Raw genomic sequence first — 17,372 nt, 5'->3', positions numbered from 1 at the left:
TTAAAATGCAACTTCCGATGTCCTAAGTGTCATACAGCACTACAGTGCAGAAAAAGGCCAATCTGGTATGCACCAAACTGTTCCTTCGGTTAGTCCTGACGAAGGGCCTCGGCCTGAAACGTCGACTGCGCCTCTTCCTATAGATGCTGTTTGGCCTGCTGCGTTCACCAGCAACTTTGATGTATGTTGCTTGAATTTCCAGCATCTGCAGAATTCCTGTTGTTTGCACCAAACTGTTATTGTGCCTAGTAAAGCATCTTAAATATTTTGGAGTTACTGTATCCGACCTAGAGTTCTGCACTACTAACTGAAATGAACTGATATGTATGTTATGTATTTAATTCACTGCTTTAGTTCTTGTGTATGTCACCTAAACATGGCTGCAATAGGACAGAGACTAATAGGCCTGATGGGGCTGACAATGCTGCAGAGAGAAATAATCAACGCCCTAAACAATCTCATCCAAACTCAATTTAATGCATACAGTTAGATTACTGTTACAGCCATATCTCAGCAAGTGAGAAAATTGCATTGCCAATTACTGGAATCTGCTGATTGCACTTCGGTGTTAATCGGTGATCTTCAAACTCCCAAATGCATATACTTGCTTTAAAATGTTAAGGAGAGAAAATGTATACTGCTTGTATCAACACATATAAAAGTTGTTGGTGAACCCAGCAGGCCAGGCAGCATCTATTGGAAGAGGTACAGTCGATGTTTCGGGCCGAGACCCTTCGTCTGTCGTTTAATGAACATTTAATTGTAAATCAAGAACATCAGCAATCTTAGAACTGGTTCTCAGTGACACTTAGCTAACTGATGACTAGAGCCACCACCCAATTTCCTTTTGCTAGATAAGGGAGTTAAGTAATCAAGTAATTTCAAAAACATGTTGACTGTGTCCAGAGGTCCATTCTTCACGTTCTCCAGGTGAATATCTAACAAAAGGGGACCACTGTAAAGTTTCTTATTCATACAGGATGATATAATAAACGTCCCACTCACCCAGGGAAAGTGTACGTGTGCAATACATCGCCTCTCCTTTCCCGGTGTCGTGATCGCCGTGTGGTCACTGTCTGGCCTGCTAGGCAGGAGGCCGCTGCAAATAGCCTCTCGTATATTACTGCGACCATAGCAACACCTTCTGTCGGTGCCCCCCGTTGCCACCAAGCTTGCTACGTCATGGCACGACCGAGTGTCCGGCGGTATAACTGGATGGGTAGGCTGGGCTCGTTGGCCTTGGTTGGCAACCAGCCTAAGAGAAGGACAACTCTGAATCCAAACCCAGGCAGGTGGGGCTCATTAGCCTTGTCTGGCCATCCACCAAGGAGAAGGACACTCCGACGTAAATCCTGCGACCCGAGGACCTTTCTGTCACCGTCCCAGCTTGGCAGATAAACCCCGGGTATATAGGCCAGTACCGCACACACTGCACTCCACCTAAAATACCATTGCGCAGGCCAAAGGACATGCCCACGTCAACAACCATCCTCCCCAACTTGCAGCCGCTGTGGCTGGGCCTGCCTGTCCCATATTGGCCTCGTCAGCCACCAGCGAGCCTGCACAAGATGTGGGCAGCCCCTTTCCTAAATCTTTGTTCGTGAAGCCAAGCCACAATGATGATGATAATATAATTAAGAATGCTAAGTAATAAATAGTTTCAAGAAAAATTCTGTGAACTGGTTTTCTGCATAGTTGCTCACAAAATGTGGTCTGATCTTCATCTAATTCACAATAACACAAACACAATCTGCCTAAACTAATGCACACAAACAACTGAATTATTTCTCATCAATATTGAGTACACCATTTAAACAATCACAAGTCTAGGTTCAAAAAAGTATTTGACCCTCTGGGGTAACGTCTTCTACAAAAGCTGTTTGGAGTCAGGTGCTCCAATCAATGAGATGAGATTGGAGGTGAGGGTTGTTAAAAAAAAGACACACACAAGGTCAGGTTATTGACAGAGCCTGCTCCTCTCAAGAAAGATCTGTTTATGTGCACCATCCCTCAGTGAAAACAACTTTCAAAGGACCTTAGAAGAAGAATTGCAGAGTTGCATGAAGCTGGAAAAGGCCACAAAGCATTTCTAATGACACAAGTATTCATAAGCCCAGAGAGGGAGAAATTGTCTGCAAATGGAGGAAATTCAGTACTGTTGCTGCTCTCCTTCAGAGAGTTTGTGTTTTGGAATGGCCAAGTCAGAGTCCAGACCTTAACCCAATTGAGTTGCTATGGCATGACCTGAAGATTGTTATTCATGCAAGGTAATCCAGAGATATTGATGAACTGAAACAGTTTTGTACGGGGGAGGGGGTCTAAAATTTATCCTTGCTGTTGTGCAAGTTTGATCAGCAGCTACAGGAAACATTTGGTGGAGGTTATTGCTGCTAATGGAGGTTCTACCAGTTATTAAATACAAAGGGTCACATACTTATTCCAGCCTTGACTGTGAATGATTAAACAATGTATTCAGTAAAGACACGAAAAGTACAATTGTTTCTGTGTTATTAGTAAAGGCAGATTGTGTTTGTCTATTATTGTGACTTAGATGAAGATCAGACCACATTAGAAACACAGAAAACCAATAGCACAATACAGGCCCTTTGGCCCACAATGCTGTGGCGAGCATATACTTGCTTTAGAAATTACCTAGGGTTACCCATAGCCCTCTGTATTTCTAAGCTCCATGTACCTATCCAGGAGCTTCTTAAAAAACCCTACTGTATCCACCTCCACCAGCATCACCGGCAGCCCATTCCACTCACTCACCACTCTCTGCATAAAAAACTTACCCCTGACATCCCTCTGTACCTACTTCCAAGCACCTTAAAACTGTGCCCTCTCGTGTTAGCCATTTCAGCCCTGGGATAAAGCCTCTGACTATCCACACAATCAATGCCTCTCATGTTATACACCTCTATCAGGTCACCTCTCATCCTCCGTCACTCCAAAAAGAAAAGGCCAAGTACACTCAACCTGTTTTCACAAGGCATGCTCCCCAATCCAGGCAACATCCTTGTAAATCTCCCCTGCACCCTTTCTATGGTTTCCACATCCTTCCTGTAGAGAGGTGACCAGAACTGAGCACAGTACTCCAAGTGGTCTGACCCGGGTCCTATACAGCTGTAACATTACCTCTCTGCTCTTGAACTCAATCCCTCGGTTGATGAAGACCAATGCACCATATGCCTTTTAACCACATAGCCAAACTGCGCAGCAGCTTTGAGTGTCCTATGGACATGGACCCCAAGATCTCATTGATCCTCCACATTGCCAAGAGTGTTAACACTAATACTATATTCTGCCATCATATTTGACCTACCAAAATGAACCACCTCACACTTATCTGGGTTGAACTCCATCTGCCACTTCTCAGCCCAGTTTTGCATCCTATCGATGTCCAGCTGAAACCTCTGACAGCCCTCCACACTATCCACAACACCCAACCTTTGTATCATCAGCAAATTTACTAACCCATCCCTCCACTTCTTCATCCAGGTCATTTATAAAAATCACAAAGAGAAGGGGTCCCAGAACAGATCCTTGAGGCACACCACTGGTCAACGACTTCCATGCAGAATATGACCCATCTATAACCACACTTTGCCTTCTGTGGGCAAGCCAGTTCTGGATCCACAAAGCAAGGTCCCCTTGAATCCCATGCCTCCTTACTTTCTCAATAAGCCTTACATGGGGTACCTCATCAAATGCCTTGATGAAATCCATATACACTACATCTACTGTTCTACCTTCATCAATGTGTTTAGTCACATCCTCAGAAAATTCAATCAGGCTCATAAGGCATGACCTGCCTTTGACAAAGCCATGCTGATGATTCCTAATCATATTATACCTCTCCAAATGTTCATAAATCCTGCCTCTCAGGATCTTCTCCATCAACTTACCAACCACTGAAGTAAGACTCACTGGTCTATAATTTCCTTGGCTATCTCTACTCCCTTTCTTGAATAAGGGAACATCTGCAACCCTCCAATAATCCAGAACCTCTCCTATCCCCATTGATGATGCAAAGATCATTGCCAGAGACTCAGCAATCTCTTCCCTTGCCTCTCACAGTAGCCTGGGGTATATCTCGTCCAGTCCCAGTGACCTACCCAACTTGATGATTTCCAAAAACTCCAGTACCTCCTGTTTCTTAATGTCTACATGCTCAAGCTTTTCAGTCCGCTTTAAATCATCCCTACAATTGCCAAGGTCCTTTTCCGTACTGAATACTGAAGCAAAGTATTCATTAAGTACCTCTGCTATCTCCTCCGGTTCCATACATAGTTTTCCACAGTCACACTTGATTGGTCCTATTCTCTCATGTCTTATCCTCTTGCTCTTCACATACTTGTAGAATGCCTTGGGATTTTCCTTAATCCTGCTCGCCAATGCCTTCTCATGGCTCCTTCTGGCTCTCCTAATTTCATTCTTAAGCTCCTACATGCTAGCCTTATAATTTTTTATATCTTTATCATTACCTAGTTTTTTGAACCTTCTGTAGGCTTTTCTTTTCTTCTTGACTAGATTTTAACAGCCTTTGTACACCATGGTTCCTGTACTCTACTATCCTTTCCCTGTCTCATTGGAATGTGCCTATGCAGAACACCAGGCAAAATTCACTATGTTTCCCTAACTTGCCTGTTCCTATCCCTCTCCAATGCTATGGTAAAGGAGATAGAATTGTCATCACTATCTCCAAAATGCTCTCCCACTGAGACAGCTGACACCCGACCAGTTTAATTTCCTGATACCAGCTCAAGTACAGCCCCTCCTCTTGTAGGCTTATCTGCATATTGAGTCAGGAAACCTTCCTGAACACACCTAAAAAACACTCCACCCCATCTAAACCCCTTGCTCTAGGGAGATGCCAATCAATATTGGGGAAATTAAAATCTCCCACCACAAGAACCCTGTTATTATTGCATCTTTCTCGAATCTGTCTCCCTATCTGCTTCTCGATGTCCCTGTTACTATTGGGTGGTCTATAATAAATACCCAGTAGAGTTATTGACCCCTTCCTGTTCCTAATTTCCACCACAGTGACGCAGTAGACAATACCTCCATGACTTCCTCATTTTCTGCAGCTGTGACACTATTTCTGATCAGCAGTGCCACACCCCCACCTCACATTTTATGAGGATTAATGCAGAAAACCAGGTAATTGTAAAGGATTCACAAATTTTTTCTTAGAACTGTACACCCAAACCAATGAAATTTGATCATGTGAGAAAACATCTTTCTTGATACAAAAATGGGCAGCTGGAGAAACTCAGAACACGCAGCATCAGATTAAGAGCCTTGATCTGAAATTATGACTGTCAATTTCCATTTATTGACGCTACCTGACAAACTGCATTCCTGCCATCTCATTTTTCAGCTCCAGATTCCAGCATATGCAGACTTGATGCAAGTGTCTACTTCACCCCAATTTGGACATGCTGTTATGGAATACTTATTACTTTTGAATCATAGGGCAAGGGAAATCTACGATGTTTTCTTTGATTTGTAAATCTTAGCGTAGGGAGGTAAGGCGACCGTATACTTTGTTTTTAAAAACATTAAATGAACATTTGATCTGAGCAAATTGATGCATCACAAATGTACTTCACATCCAAGAACCAGTTGGAAACTGCATTCATACCAACTAAAGCTAACATTTTTTTCCTTCTGATAAAACCAAGATTCCCTCAACAATTTAAGGCACTGGATCAAAATCATGTGCATCAACAGCAAATTTGAATTTTGGCCAATGATAACAGGCTCATAATTTACTACTGTACAGACTCAAATAATGGTCCTACATCTTTATCAATGTAAACCAAGTACTGCAACGCAACATTCCAACTGAAATCTTGATGTGCACCTGGAATACATATCCTGTGGAGTTCATCTAATGTTCCTCCTCACGTCCACCCTAGCACTATTGGTAAAATACTATTTCATTCCTCGTGTTCTCAGACTGGGTTGCACTCTGATGCTTCAGCACAAAGATCTACACTGAAACTCAATTTGCATACTGAAGAAAGTACGTATTGTTTGGAATGTAGTCCATCAGATGAGACATTGAACTGAGGCACGCATCTGAACTCTCAAATGTATGGACCAAGACCCCCTTGCCACTACCTTCTAAAAGTAATCTGTAGCCATCTAATCAATTATTATGCCTCATTCATATTAACATTTGTTTTTAAACCCTGTTTTTTTGAAAACACATCATGTTTTAAGGAGCAATGCACAAAATGCTGGAGGAACTTTGTGAGTCCGGCAGCATCTATGGAGTGAAATGAACAGTCAACATTTCCGTTCAAGTGCCGTGAGCACCTCCAGTATTTTGTGTGTTGATCCAGATTTTCAGCGTCTACGGTCTCTTGTATTTTATATTTTAAGAACTACAGGTTTCCCCCGCCATCCAAAGGTACAGCGTTCCAATGAAACGGTTCATAGGCCAGAATGTCGTAAAGCGAAGAAGCAATTACCATTAATTTATATGGGAAAAATTTGTGAGCGTTCGCAGACCCAAAAATAACCTACCAAATCATGCCAAATAGCACATAAAACCTAAAATAACAGTAACATATAGTAAAAGCAGGAATGATATGATGAATGCACAGCCTATATAAAGTAGAAATACTTCTCTACAATCACTGCCGCACTGTTCCCCGTAGCGAAAATCTCACACAAACACTCTCGGCAGAAACACGACGCAAGCGCTCTCTAGCAACCTTTAAGCTATGAAGCTGCCAAATCATACCAAATAACACGTAAAAATACACAGCCGATACAAAGTAGAAATAATATATGTATAGTGTAGTATCACTTACTGGAATCAGGAAGTCAGCGCCGAGCACACTGATGATGGTGTGTTAGGCTGAGTCGTCGGAGGTTGGGGTGGTGCAGTGGCCCCCACCCTCCGGGCAGCGAACCGATACCGATACACAAAGAACGCAGGGGTATAGCAGTGGCTGGAATGCACTCAGCACATCTTTAAGAAAAAAGCCAAAACAAACAAGCTAATTAATTAGGTGCCGCCCGGCACATAAATGTCAGCCCAGATCAGAGGCGACGCAATCGGCAATTGTCTCTGATCTGGCCGACATTTACGTGCCGGGCGGCACTTAATTAATTAGCATGTTTATTTCGACTTTTTTTTCTTAAAGATGTGCTGGGTGCCTCCCGGCTACTGCTGCATTCTCCGCGAATTGGTATCTGTCTGCGGCCCGGGGGTTGGGGTGGTGGGACACTAGGGTGTCATCTCATCGTCAATCAGCGCAGGCAGGTCATCTTCTCCTATGACTGCCCGCCTCGATGTCGAAGGTCAAGGTTCGTCATCTGCTGTGACTGATGTGGAAGGCTTGAAGACGACAGTATGCTTGACTGCTTAGGCTCGCGCATTTTTCTATCATACAGTTCTTTGTAAGCACTCAAGCCATCTTGCAAATATGCCCTAAACAGACATACCCTTTCAAAATTAAAGTCATACTTTATCATTGCAGTGAAAATCTCACACAGTTGCTTCACATTCAGTTCCTGGACGACTTCACTTTCGGTCCGTTCGCTACTGCATTCGGTTTCGATTGTTATCCTTTCCTCTTCCAATTGCATCAGCTCTTCATCTATCAGTTCTTGGTCATGGGATGCCAAAACCTCTTCACATCATCTTCGTCAACTTCCACAAGCCAAACTCACTTTGTCCTTACTTCGTTCACCACGATCGAAACACTTAATTATGTCTAGTTTTACGCTAAGGTTAACACCCTTACGAGCTCTTTCAGGCTTTTCCGGTACCTTAGAACTCATCTTGCTAACGGCTGCTCACAGGCACATGTTTAAGCAATACCGGCTAGAATGCCATTCCGAATCCGGGGGAGTGCGGCTGCTCAGGGCGCATGCTTATTTTTTACTGCACGCTGCTTTTTCTCGTGCGCTTATTTTTTATCACGTGCTGCTTTTTTTCGTCAGTGAAAACACCTTCTGTTAGCAAAAACAGGTAACTAATGTAGGTCTTTTGTAACAGTGAGGTTTCGTAAAGCAAACGTTCAAAAAGCGGGGGACACCTGTATTACAAATATCGACCACCTCGTTTCCTGAATTTCGACAGCAATTATAGGGCACGTGGCCAAGTGGTTACCACTCGACTAGCAACCTGAAGGTCATGAGTTCGAGCCCCAGCCAAGGCAGCATGTTGTGTCCTTGAGCAAGGCACTTAACCACACAGTGCTCTGCGACGACACTGGTGCCAAGCTGTATCGCCCTTGCCCTTCCCTTGGACAACATCAGTGTTGTGGAGAGGGGAGACTTGCAGCATGGGCAACTGCCTGTCTTTCATACAACCCTGCTCAGGCCTACGCCCTGGAGAGTGAAGATTTTCCAGGCGCAGATCTAATGGATGCCTTATAGTTCAAAAATTGTTTTAAGAATGAAATCCTCTGTGTCCCACAAGGTACAAATACTAGTCTCTCTTATCACACTCTCAGAGTTTTATAGCAACAATCCAAATCAGAGATCATGTTTGAGTGTTGTTTATAATTACTGCTTAAGTGAATCAGAATTTTAAACACTAATATTTCTTGCAGCCCCTTGTCATCAGGTAACATTTTCTCCATGATAAAAAGACACATAGACCAGCAGAAAACTCCCAGGATTTCTATGTTTAAAAGCCATCAACTGTATAATTGAGCAACACACATAAAGTGCTGGAGGAACACAGCAAGTTAGGCAACATCTGTGGAGGGGAATAAACAAGTCAAGTCCTTTCAACAGGGCTAGAAAAGAAGGGGGCAGAATGTAGACAAGGTTGGGGAGGGAAAGGAGTACATCTGGCAGGTGGTAGATGACAGGTGAGACCATATCAGGGAGATGACATATGAAATTGGGATGGATAGGTGGAAGAAGGAATCTAATAAAGAAATGACAGCGGACAATGGAAGAAAGGAGGGGAACCAGAGAGAGGTGATGGGCAAGTGAGTAGAAGAGAAGGGGTGAATGGGTAACCAGAACAGGGAAATGGAAAAATAGAGAAGATGGAGGCGGGGAAGAAATTTCCAGAAATTGGAAAAATTGATGTTCAAGCCATCAAGTTGGAGGCAACCCAGATGGAATGAGAAGTTGCTCCTCTGACCTGCGTTTGGCCTCATCGTGACAGTAGAGGAGGTCATGAACAGACATATCTTAATGGGATTGGGAAGTCAAATTGAAAAGGGTAGCCACCGGAAGTCTCTGCCTTTTATGGTGCAGAAAGTGAAGGTGCTAGACAAAGCGGTCTCGCAATCTGCGTCAGATTTCATCAACAAAGAGGAGGTCACACTGGATACAATGGATGATCCTGACAGGCTCACAAGTAAAGTAACGTCTCACCTGAAGAGGTTGTTTAGGGAATAGTGATAAGGGAGGTGATGTAGGGGAAGGTGTTGTACTTGCTACACTTGCAGGGATAACTGTCAGAAGGGACATCAATGGTAAGAGACAAGTGGACAAGGAATCACAAAAAAGATCCCTAGGGAAAGCAGGGATGGATGCGCTTTGTGGTAACATCTTGTTGGAAATGGCAGAAGACACAGAGGCTCACAGGGTGATAAGTAAGGGGAACCCTTTTCCCTGTTTAACTATAGTGGCAGGAAGATGGGGTGAGGATAGATGTATGGGAAAATGGAGGCGATACGGCTGAAGAGAGTATTGCATCACTGGCATTTTAGATGCAGTGCACTCTATAGCTCAGAAATGTACATTTTGGATTGACTTGACAAAATCATTCTACAAATCTTAAATGGTTTAAATGCTGCTTAATGACTAGAAAAACAACTTCATGCATTTATATGTAACTGTTGTCAACAGGAAAACTAAAAAGAATGCAGAGAAAAAGCACTGCCAATTCTGATGAAACATTAACTCTACCTTAGACACAGATTTGCCTAACTTGTTGTAATTTCATTTGAAGGTGCAAATTTGCCTCTTTTTTCAGCACAAGATTATTAAAGGGATGAAACCATAGCATTTGAAAACCAAATATAAAAGTACATGTTAAATAATTAATGACCAATCCATGGAATGAAAAGGCAAAAATGATAAGTTCTTCGAATCTTGCGCCAACATTCTTTATAAAAATTTCCCTACATTCATCAACTTAGCTTATGAGTCGGCTAAAAAGAAAACTCAGAAACCCAGCTTCAAACAAAATTCAGATTGAATTATTAGGATAAGAGCAGACTGGACGAAAGAAAGTACCAGTGTCCAAAGCAATATGACAAGTCAATTTACGACTTTAGTTTGCATGTTACACAAGAAAATGGTCAGGCTAGTCAAGTAAAAGGTACACAAAATTCTCATTCAGGCCAGATGAACTGATGAATTCTTAAGTTGAAAAAAACATGGATACAAAATTGATCACAACTACAAGCACTGCCATTGAGTTTTTAGTGGAAAAGGGAGGGAGGCAGAAGAAAGGAAATTATAGGCCAGTTATCCTGACTTCAATGGTTGGGAAGAAACTGGAGTCCATTTTGAAGGATGAGGATTTGGGGTACTTGGAGAGGAGTGATAAAGTATTCCAGCAGAGTCAGCATGGTTTCCTTCAGGGGAAATCTTGCCAAATCTGTTGGAATTCCTTGAGGAAATAACAGACAAGATAGACAAAGGAGAGACAGAGGTTGTTGTTTACATGAATTTATAGAAGGCCTTTGACAAGGTGCTGCACATAAGGCTGCTTAACAAGCTAAGAACCCATGGTACTACAGGAAAGATACTAGCATGGATAGAAAGAACATTAGCTGACCAGGAAAAGAGCCGGAATAAAGAGAGCCCATTTTGGCTGGCTACCCATGACCAGTGATGTTCCATAGATGTCTGTATTGGGACCGGTTCTTTGCACATTATATTCAGATGACGGAATTGATAAGTGGAGGAGCAGATAGTGTTGAGGAAGCAGAGAGTCTGCAGAAGGACTTAGATAGATTAGAGGAATGGGCAAAGAAGTGGCAGGTGGAATATAGTGTAGGGAAGTGTATGGTCGTGCACTTAGGCTGAGTATGTGATCTATCTTGATTGACATCCTCACATTCACAAAGGTTAGTTTTTAGCCTATTCAATTCATTCCACATACCACCAACATAATAGTGACAAAACCCCAGACACAGTACTGAAGACCTTATCATTCCAGATTATTTATAGTTCCATAGCTTTTAGGTTGTCTGAATTATTTCACATCCCTGAATTACTAGTCCACTAAATAACCTACTGTGCCACCACTGTGCTAATCCCAACTACTTTCTTTAATCCTGATAATGACTAAGTATGGAAAATAGCCAAATAGGGACTTAAATGAATACAATGGTCATAATGTACCAAGCAAATTTCCCTGGATTCTAGAGAGTTCCAGAAAATTAAAAAAACAAAAATGTCACACCACTATTCAGGAAAGGAGGAAGATAATACTGGAAACTATAAACCAATTAGCCTAGCCTCTGTCAGTCTGCTGAAATCTGTTATCAAAGCACGAGCAAGATGGTTAGAAAAATACCTAAAACCATACAGTCAATACGCTCCAAAGGGAAATATGTTTTACAGATTTTCTAGAGTTCCTTTAGCGATGCAAAGAATAGGGTAGGTAAAAGGAAAAGTAGATGTAGCATGTTTGGATTTCCAGGTCTTTGCAGTTACTGTACAAGAATGCACGAGCTTGAAGGCAAACTATTGGAATGAATAGGATGGTAGCTAATAGACAACTAATCAGGACAAATTGGTTATTTCCATATAGATCACTAGTAGCTACTCGGATGCCACTGGGATCAGTGCTGGAGCTTCAAATATTTTAAAACCAGCTAATAGCTTGGACGAAGGGACCAAGTGTACAGCAGTAAAGTTTGTCGATGATACAAAAATAAGTGGGTTAGCAAGTTATCAGGGAGAACGAAGCTGCAATCAGCACGAGAAGCCGTTCAGTGACGCAATGCATGGTTTAAAAGAGCATTGGTGCTTTTTGCGAACTGTATTCAGCAAGAGAGATAGTTCATCAGTGGCACAACTAGGTTTAAAAAGAGGTCCAGTGCTTTTGGCTTCCTGCATTCGGCATCATTGGTGGTGCAGTGCAAGGTTTAAAAAGCTCCAGGGCTTTCAGCTCTTTTCAGTGGGCTACAATCAACACCGGGCTGATAAAAAGAAGGGAGCTGAAGGCGGAGCAGCCAGGCTTTGACGCGACAGGCTTGGGCAAGCACAGTGGAGCATTTAAGTAAGTTTAAAGTTTTTTTTGTTACTAAATACCTAGTACACTGAGAGCGGGTCTAGATTTCATGGTATGTTCCTTATACAAGATGCAAGAACTCTAGGAGTTCTCCAATCTCCCTGTTAACTACATTTGCGTGAAGTACACTGAGCTGCAGCTCCTTAGAGACGGAGTTAAGGAATCTCAGCTCATATGAGAAAATGAGGTGGTGATAGGAGCTACAGAGAGGCAGTCATCCCTAAGTTGTAGGAGGCAGGTACCTAGGTGACTAACATGAAAGAAAAAGGGAATAGGCAGCTAATGTAGAGGACACCTCTGGCTGTTCCCCTCAATAATATGTATACCACTTTGGAGACCGTTGAGGGAGAAGCCGCGGCGACTGGATCTCTGGCACCGAGTCTGGCTCTGTGGCTCAGAAAGGAAAGGGTGGTGGGGGGAAGAAGAGGGCATAAGTGATAAGGGATTTCATAATTAGAGGAGCATAGAGCAGCTTCTATGGATGTGAACAAGACACCTGGTTGGCACATTGCCTCCCAGGTGCCAGGGCAGGGATGTCTCGAATGAGGTTCACGGCATTTGGCGGGGGCAAGTGAACAGCCGGAAGTCGTGGTACATAATGGCACTAATGACATGGATCGGAAAAGGAAGGAGGTCCTGAAGAGTGAGTACCGGGTTAGGCAGAAAGCTGAAAAGCAGAACCTCCAGAGTAGTATTCTCTGGATTGCTGCCTGTGCCACGTGCCAGTGAGGGCAAGAGCAAGGTGATTTGGTAGATGAATGCATGGCTGAAGAACTGATGCAGAGGACAAGGCTTCAGATCTCTGGATCATTTGGATCTCTTTAGGGGAAGGTATAACCTGTATAAAAATAATGGGGTATACCTGTGACATAGCTGAAAGATCATAGTTGGGAGCTTAACATCCAAGGATACACACTGTATTAAAAGGACAGGCAAGTAGGCAGAGGGGGTGGGGTGGTTTGGCTGGTAAAAAAAATTAAATCAGATCCTTGGTGGGATGGCTGTGTTGGTGAATAATTAAATCAAATCTTTAGAAAGAGGTGACAATAAGATCGGAAGCTGTAGAATTCTTGCACGCAGACAAGAAACGGTAAGGATAAAAAGACCTGATAGAAGTCATATACAGGCCTTCGAACATTAGCCAGGATGTAGGCTACAAATTACAACAGGAGATAGAAAAGGCATGTAAAAAGGGCAATGTTGCAATAATCGTGTGAAATTTCAATATGCAAATAGACTGGGAAAATCTGGTTGATGCTGCATCCCAAAAGAGGGAATTTGTACAATGCCTACAAGATGGTCTTTCAGAACAGCTTGTGGTTGCGTCCAATAGGGGAACCGCAAAAGGTGTTGTGTAATGACGCAGACTTGATTAGGGAGCTTAAGGCAAAGGAAGCTTCAGGAAGCAGAGTTCTTAATACGACAGAATTCTTCCTGCGGTTTGAGAAGTTGAAAACAGATGTATCCATATTACCGTAAAGTAAAGGGAATTGCAGAAGCATGAGAAGGGAACTGGCCAATGCTGACTGGAAGGGGACTCTAACAGGGATGATGGCTGGTATATCTGAGGGAAATTCGAAAGCCGCAGGAAAAATACATCACAAAAATGAAGGAGTAATCTAAAAGGAGGATGAGGCAACTATGGCCGACAAGGGAAGATAAATACAGCCACAGGTAAAAGGCAAAAAATATTGCAAAATTATTGGGAAGGTAAAGTATTGGGAAGCGTTTAAAAACCATACAGCAACTAAAAAAAAACCATAGAGAAACAATGAAGGTAGGCTAGCCAACAATATAATAAAAGATACAAGAAGTTTCTTTTCCAGACAAAGAGTAAGAGAGGTGAAAGTTGGTATCTGGAAATGATGGTAGAGAGATAGCAATGGGAAAAAAAGAAATGGCAGACGAATTTTGCCTCAGTCTTCCCTGTGGAAGACAAGAGCAGAATGCCAGAAATTCGAGCGCGCCAGGGGACAGAAGTGTCATTGCTATTAATAAGGAGAAGGTGCTTGGAAAGCTGAGAAGCCTGAAGGTAGACAAGTAACCTGGACTAAATGGAATACACCCCCTTGGTTCTGAAAGCGGTGGTTGAAGAGATTGTGGAGATCTTTGAAGAATCACTAGTTTCTGGAATGGTTCCTGAAGATTAGAAAATTGCAAATGTCACTGAACTCTTTAAGGGAGGGAGGCAGAAGAAAGAAAATTGTAGGCCAGTTAGCCTGTCTTCAGTGGTTGGAAAGATGTTGTAGTAGTATTAAGAATGTACTTAGAAAAACATGATAAAATGGTCCAAAGTCAGCACGGTTTTCTAAGGGGAAATCTTGCCTCACAAATCAGTTGAAATTTTTTGAGGAAATGACAGGCAGGATAGACAAGAGAATGAGTGGATATTGTTTATTTGGATTTTCAGAAGGCCTTTGACACAGTGCCACACATGAGGCTACTTAACAAGAACCCATGGTATTACAGGAAAGATACTAGCATGAATAGAGCATTGGCTGACTGACAGGAGGCTAAAAATGGGAATAAAGGGGGCTTTTTCTGGTTAGCTGCCAGTGACTAGTAGTGTGCCACAAGGGTCAGTGTTGGAACCACTTCTGTTCACGTTATATGTCAGTGATTTGGATGAAGGAATTGATGGCTTTGTGGCCAAGTTTGCAGAAGGTACAAAAATAGGTGGGGGGGCAAGTGGTGTTGAGGAAACAGGAAGGCTGCAGAAGGACTTAGATTGGAGGAATGGGCAAAGATGTGGCAGATAGAATATAGTGCAGGGAAGTGCATGGTCATGCACTTTTACAGAAGGAATAATGCCTTGGACTATTTTCTAAATGCGGAGAAAATTCAAAAATCAGAGGTGCAAAGGGACTTGGGAGTCCTCATGCAGGGTGCCCTAAAGGTTACCCTGCAGGTTGATCTGTGATAAGGAAGCCAAATGCAATGTTAGCATTTATTTCAAAAGGACTAAAATACAGAAGAATGTAATGCTGAGGCTTTATAAGGCACTGGTCAGACCACACAGAGAATTGAAAGCAGTTTTTGGGTCCCTTATGTAAGAAAGAGCATACTGGCATTGGAAGTTGTCCAGAGGTGGTTCACAAGAATGAATCAAGGAATGAAAGGGTTTACATATATGGATCATTTGATGGCTCTGGGCCTGTACTCACTAGAATTTAGAAGAATTCGGGGGGGGGGGGGGAAGAATCTCAGTGAAACATAAAAAATATTGAAAAGCCTTTATAGAGTGGATGCGGAGAGAACGTTTCCTATAACCTAGGACGAGAGAGCACAGCATCAGAATTAAGGGGCAGCCACTTCGAACAGAGATGAGCAAATTTTTCTTCAGCTAAATGGTGGTGAATCTGTGGAATTCATTGACACAGGCAGCTTTGCAGGCCAAATCACTGGGTATATTTAAGGCAGAAGTTGACAGGTTCTTGATTAATCAGGTGTCAAAGGTTACGGGGAGAAGGCAGGAGAATGGGGTTGTGAGGGATAATAAATGAGCCGTGATGGAATGGTGAAGCAGACTCAATGGGCTGAATTGCCTAATTCTGCTCCTATGTCTGATGGTCTTAAACAAGATAAGAATTTGGGAGATGCAGTATGTGATTAAAATGCAAGATTATTCACATTGGAAGGAAGAATGAAAAAAATACTATAGAGCAAGACAAAATGTTACAGCAGAATTACATACAAAGGTGACACGTAAGGAAGCTAAAGGGATTGTGAGTTAAAAAGTGGGGAACCTTGATGCAATTTCATTAGCACATAATTCTGAGGGAGATTGCTAGTGTAGTTGCTGAGGTATTTCTTCCAATGCAGATATGTAGAAGAGCAAGTAAATTTCAGAGATCACCCATTTTGGCAAGAGACAAGGATTCTTTTGAATCATGAATTTTTCAAATTCTCTATCTTAAAGCATGGAGGCAGAAACGTTGAATATATTTCAGGAGTGACAGACTTTTAATCTGCAAGGCAGTCAAGAAGTGAGAGCAACGCTGAAGTGAAGATTACATCAATCATGATTTTACTGCAAAATAGTTTTGAGGTTCGATTCCTGATTTCTCACGTTCTTATATACAGAATAAAAGGGCATTTAAGAATCTAAAACAGTATCCACTCCAAGGTTTTGGTGCCAATGTTACGAAAAGTAAAACATGTTGCTAAACTAATATTGGCAAAAATAGCGATGGCCGCAGTTAAGCTTAAGACATCACTTACTAGGCGATGGGGCTGCTGTCAATACCGAGAAAACTGACTGTAATGAAAAGCAGTTGCAATGTTCAATGGGCCTACAACATTTCACTTCAGCATACAGGGAGGCTGCTGGCCTGGGTTTGCTAGACCGATGGATGCCACGCTTCGCGCGTTCCCAGTGACAGGGTGCCAATGGCAACCACCAGCGGCTCTAGAGAGAGCAGGTCACAGAGCTCAAGCACAACCACTGACCCCCAGGGTTCAGCGTTGCCTGCAAGGGTAGTGTTTGTTCGCTCCGCCACCCCCCACCCCCCGAACGACGCTCCCTGTCAGGCAAAGCGCGTGGGGGTGAGGGGGGGCGTCGGGGGCGGATGAGGTTATAGTGGGGTAGGAGAGCAGGGCTCGGCTCCTGACGCCGACAGCCGGGGCCTCCGCGTACAGCAACAATAATAAAGCCCGGGCCCAGCAAACGGGGCGCGGGGGACGGTGCTGGCTGAGAGATGGGATTTCACGGCGGCCCTGACTCACCTATCACAGCGATGGAGCCTCTGTTCTACTCTACTCCGTTCCGCTACGGGCACGGTCGCTGCTTCGCTCTTCGACTTTACCCCCGGGGCTCAAGCTCTCATCGGCGGCGCTGCGCAGTAACTCCAAGCCCAGCGCACCTCCGGCCTGCCCGCCTTACCTCACTTCCGCCAACCGGACCCAACGGCGGGAGCGTCATTACGTTTGCAAAAAGGGGCGGGACAAGAAAGGGAGGGCAGCTGTCGGTCAGAAATCACCTCTCCTGGGATCAGACGTTTGACAAAGTCCCCCATGGGAGGCTAATCCAGAAGATCAAAATGCATGGGACCCGCGGCGAATTAGCTGTTTGGATGTAGGACTGGGTTGCGTATAGAAGGCAGAGGGTAGTGGTTGAAGGAATTTAATGGAG

At 43.4% G+C, this 17,372-nt stretch overlaps 1 protein-coding gene across 2 annotated transcripts in view; it reads right to left on the bottom strand.

Annotated features, from left to right (window-relative positions):
* Positions 1–17,127, bottom strand: part of fam168b (family with sequence similarity 168 member B) — a 65,230-nt gene extending 48,103 nt beyond the window's left edge. For both annotated transcript variants that reach the window (XM_063046050.1, XM_063046051.1), the window contains exon 1: positions 16,967–17,127. The gene's annotated coding sequence lies outside the window, so the exon portion shown is untranslated. The remainder of the gene's footprint in view (positions 1–16,966) is intronic.
* Positions 17,128–17,372: the final 245 nt, after the last annotated feature.

The sequence above is a fragment of the Mobula hypostoma genome, chromosome 4 (assembly GCF_963921235.1).
Source record: "Mobula hypostoma chromosome 4, sMobHyp1.1, whole genome shotgun sequence".
Taxonomy (NCBI): Eukaryota; Metazoa; Chordata; class Chondrichthyes; order Myliobatiformes; family Myliobatidae; genus Mobula; species Mobula hypostoma.
This window is presented reverse-complemented; position numbering and strand designations above follow the sequence as displayed.